Raw genomic sequence first — 5080 nt, forward strand, 5'->3', positions numbered from 1 at the left:
TTATGTCGTGGCGGGGTTAAAAGGTGACAGTGCTCAGGCCCTTCCATTATGCCCAGCGTTACAGTGTGACTCGTCATCGATCTGGCTTTTAAACCAACTTGCAGTCCACCCATGGGTCTGTAACAGTAACAACGAGGTGTCACATGGGGGCCGAGAGATATGGTCAGTGTCCGCAAACTGATGGACTGTCTAAGTACTGTGGCAGCAGCTGTCTGTGGGGAGATAAGCAAGTGTAGCAGAGTCATGTCAACTCCACAGGCCTCACAGCCCCTTGTCAGATGCTAAGAGGGAGCTTGATTTTATTCTATTTAATTGGCTTTTTAAGTTTCTTTCTAAAAATGTGTGAAAAATACAATGTGAAAAAACAAGCACACAAGTGACATTTATGTATTTGTTTATTTCTTAATATCTTTTAAGCCCCCACCCCCTCAAATACTCCCTGAATCCACCTTTCTGACACACAGTGTGTTATGTCCAGTTCAGACCAAAGATTCGGGAGGTGTTTCAGGCACGTCCAGCTGGGAGGAGGCCTCGGAGAAGATCCAGGACTAGGTGGAGGAATTATATCTCCAACCTGGCCTGGGAACGCCTCGGGATCCCCCAGTCGGAGCTGGTTAATGTGGCTTGGGAAAGGGAAGTTTGGGGTCCCCTGCTGGAGCTGCTGCCCCCGCGACCCGACCCCGGATAAGCAGACGAAGATGGATGGATGGATAATCCATTTCATTTTTATGTTATAAACAGCTGGTCGAAATGGCAGAGTTTTAGCCGGAGCCTCAATGACCGCCCGAGAGCACGGTAACGTTATCTGGTCAAGCGACCGAGAGTGACTGAAGAGAGGGAAATAGAAGAAAGCAGTGAATCAGAGAAATAAAACGTGTTTTTGCCGATTCGTCACTAGAAATGCAACTGTAGCAATCGTCTCAATATCACTAACGTTATCCACATTCATATTTTGACGAAACAAATGATATATCCAGCTACAAAAAAGCCTAAAAGTCGGAAGTTAGAACCGAAGTACAAAGAGGCGTTGTTGATACACCATCTCGTCTCATCTCATCTCGTCTCATCTCATTGGTGTGAACTGGCAGGTTTTAGAACGCTGCAGACTGGCTCGTTGCAAGAAGTTGAAAGTTTCAACTTGTCTCGTTGCAGATCTTTGGTCTGAACTGGGCTTTACAGTAGAATCATTATTCCAAATCATTCCAGCGTCAAGAATGCATAAGATGGATATTTTGTAAAAAGCAAAACAGTTCCAAGCTAGCAGTTCCAAGCTAGCTAATCCGTTGGGTCATTTGTCCCGTCACATACAATGTACCGACAATCCGACGCAACACAGCTCAGTTTTTTTTTATATATCTTGTCAAGCAGTAAAAGTGCTTTTGAGTAGTCCATACTGGGTTAACGCTATGTTATCCGGTCAGGGGGAAAGGATTGTTTTCCCCCGCTTGTTGGAACAACATCTGTAGGGTTTTTTTCCTATTATAGCTGTTTTGTGATTGTTAATTTGTTAATTTTCTCAGGCTAATCTGTTGCTTATACAACATAATATGCAACTGTTAGGCCTGTTTAGAACCACAGCTCTAATCAGACTGTACTCTAAAGATGTCTTTTACACATTTCAGCTACGTGCTTTCAGTTTTTTGCATCTGTAAAGGCTTTGAGTGTACAGTAACTACAACATGTAAAACCCACTTCCGAGATTTTCTTTCTCTTTCTCTGCTTCATTCTCTCTTAGCTCTTAACTTGTTACCTCATCACAATGACCCCTTCCTTCTAGCTTTAGCATGGGACCTTTTGGTCCTGACTAATTTACTTTTTTTCTTCTTCTGTAACTTCCCGGCTGGACTACTGTAATTCTTTACTATCAGGCTGCTCAAATAAGTCCCTCAAGACCCTCCAGCTGATCCAGAATGCTGCAGCACGTGTTCTGACAAGAACTAACAAAAGAGATCACATTTCTCCTGTATTAGCTTCTCTGCATTGGCTTCCTGTAAAATCCAGGATTGAATTTAAAATCCTTCTCCTGACCTACAAAGCACTAAATGGTCAAGCACCATCATACATAGAAGAGCTTTTAGTACCTTATTGTCCCACTAGAGCACTGCGCTCCCAGAACTCAGAGCTACTTGTGGTTCCTAGAGTCTCTAAAAGTAGAATCGGAGCCAGAGCCTTCAGCTACCAGGCTCCTCTCCTGTGGAACCAGCTCCCAACTTGGGTTCGGGGGGCTGACACCGTCGCCACATTTAAGAATAAACTGAAAACCATCATCTTTGATAAAGCTTATAGTTAGGGAGTGAGGAGTTGCAGCATAGTAGAGTAGAGTAGAGGGAGGCAGGAAGTACAAGCCCGTTCCGGCAGGGGAGAGTACGAGCCCGGTCCAGGGCCCCTCTCTTTAGCCTGCCTCTCTTAGTTATGCTATTATAACTCTAGACTGCTGTGGGAAGCTCCTTCCAAGGACACAATGAGCCGCTCCCTCTTCTCTCTTTTCACTTGTCTCCTTTTGTGTGCATCTTAGTCCCAGAAATGCCTGTTACTAACCTAGCTCTGGGGAGTTTTCTCCCCGGAGTCCCTTTGCTTCTTCTTCACCCAGAACATCGCCTTGGAATTGGGTGGCACCTACACCGGGGTCCTGGGTGCAGCTGACGCTATGGACTTACTACACCCTGCTACGCTCTGCGTTTCCCCGCAGTGTCCGACTGCGTCCTGCCGCGTCCAACCGCGTCCACCCAGGCTGCTGTGCCACACTACACCCCGTAACGCCCTGCTGTGCCCTACTATGACATGAACTACTATGACTACCATTGTGATCACTGCTTCACTATCTTTATTATGACTATTATTGCCACCATTCACCACTCCCCCAACTGGTGCCGTCAGACACCGCCTACCAAGAGTCTGGGTCTGTCCGAGGTTTCTTCCTAACAAAAAAAGGGAGTTTTTCCTTGCCACTGTCGCAATAGCTACTGCTAATGCTTGCTCTTGAGGCAACCACTGTAATAGTTGGGGCTTCGTAAAGTACAGAGTTTGGTCTAGACCTACTCTATCTGTAAAGTGTCTCGAGATATCTCTTGTTATGATTTGATACTATAAATAAAATTGAATTGAATTGAATTCTGTAGGCACAGAAATATGTAGTAATGTCTACAGCGACTTGCGTTATATCATTAAATAAGTTTCAAAAGTTAGACCCAAATACAGAATACAGTATTAGTACAGTCCATGAAAAACTGAGCTCTAAAACATTATTCACATTATCTTCCTGTGATGTTTAAGAAATTAATTTAGCATAACACTCAATCATGATGATGATGATGATAACACTCTCAATAATAATGCATGATTATTTCTCACAATATTGATCAGTTACATTAGTACCATTCGCAATTGTTTTGATCTTTTTAACTAATGGAGTGTTGTTAACTTACATGTTTGAGGTGAGATGCATCAAGAAATCATGTATTTAGTGGTCATTTACAAATGTGGATTTATGCATTTTAATGAACAGTGGCTAAAAGATGCTGTGTAAATATATTATAAAACATTATCCTCAGCTCAGCAGTCATTGACCAGCCAACGATTCACAGTAACAAGTCTACTTTTATAAGGACGTAGTCAAATTATTGTACCACAGTGCTGCAATAGAAATGCATTTCCAAATAGTTTCCAAATTGGACCATCGATTACAACTTTGCAGATTCCCCCTTGTCTCTAGTTTATAGCTTTTAGAGAGAGTGGACACTATATTACAGTATTTAATTCAAGTACTGATTACAGGTCATTTACATACAATTTTGCCTTAAAATTTAGCTCAAATGAGCACATATGCCTACTCTGTTTCAGGTTTGTGGGCATTGTGGGAAGCGAAAGATTATTTATAGAACAGTCAAAGCAGCATGCCTGAACTGCTAATGAGTCCAGTGTGTGTGTGTTTGTGTGTGTGTGTGTGTGTGTGTGTGTGTGTGTGTGTGTGTGTGTGTGTGTGTGTGTGTGTGTGTGTGTGTGTGTATGTGTGTGTGTATAGTGTGGTTGCGTAGGTTTGTAATATGCTGTGTTTAGGTGAGAATGCTTTTCTCTGCATGTGTGTGTGCATGTGAAAGAGAAAATGGTGGCCAATCAAAATTGATCAGACGACAGTAAAGGTCAGCAAAAGAGAATATGACAGGAAATGTATATGAGGTCATAGTGTTTATGTGTATGTGTCCAAGTCTGTGTGCTTTGAAGGTGGTGGAAGAAGTGTGTAAAAGAAGTTACATTAAATCTGCAAAGCTCCATACTTACACTGGACACTCATTCAGCTTTACAGACAGCTTTAAATGCAAATTGGGTTTTATTTCCCCAAAAACCAAACGACAAACCAAGTAGTGTTTGAAGCAGGAAAAAAGATTTTATTTTTTTAAAAGTGATATATGCAGATGACAGCCCAATTTCAGTGCAAAATGAAAGCGATAACTGGTGCACAGGTGAAACCACAACTCAGACTTGCACAGGGTATTTTGTTGCTTCCGTTAAGGGAAAGTCTCTTTTTAAAGTCTCCGTGTGTCAAAGCCCTGCATCCTCTGTAATATTTCTGTCAGTGCACTCAGGCATCCCTGTGTGTGAGCAAACCTGTGCTCTTACATGCCTGTCAGTGAATCCCTGCACCGGCTTGTCATTGTGTCACTATGGTTCTCTCTGTTCCTCTTTTCTGACCAGCAACTTGTCCAATTACAGCATCTCTCAGGCTTTTCTTCTCTAAGCTCCCTATTCAATTCCACGTGGTGTGTCATTTTTATGTCTGTCCTAGATCCACCTTTGTTCCCTGCTCTCCGTTAATAGTCTAGGTCGCACTTTTTTCCTCTCTGTCACTCTGCCCCTTTCTTTCTGCGCTTACATTACTGTATGTATTATTCTGCAGTTATATATATATTTAATTCAATCACTTGTACCTACAGTCTATATTTACATAGTTATCTTATGTCTATATTAAATTGATACATTGGGAAATACACCTGCTTACTGAGTTTTAGAATACCACTCTCATATCTGTACACTAAATATGAAAGCCACCAGCTTAGCTTAGCATAAAGACTGAAAACAGGAG

General features: G+C 42.3%; 1 long non-coding RNA gene across 1 annotated transcript; it reads right to left on the minus strand.

Annotated features, from left to right (window-relative positions):
• Positions 1-744: 744 nt before the first annotated feature.
• On the minus strand, positions 745-4143 carry LOC116039080. Its single transcript, XR_004102239.2, has 3 exons — positions 4133-4143; positions 2990-2991; positions 745-1171 (listed from the first exon to the last, which is right to left on the minus strand). It is a non-coding gene; the product is annotated as an uncharacterized LOC116039080 (long non-coding RNA).
• Between the last annotated feature and the right edge of the window lie 937 nt (positions 4144-5080).

Source organism: Sander lucioperca, chromosome 11 (assembly GCF_008315115.2).
Source record: "Sander lucioperca isolate FBNREF2018 chromosome 11, SLUC_FBN_1.2, whole genome shotgun sequence".
Taxonomy (NCBI): domain Eukaryota; kingdom Metazoa; phylum Chordata; class Actinopteri; order Perciformes; family Percidae; genus Sander; species Sander lucioperca.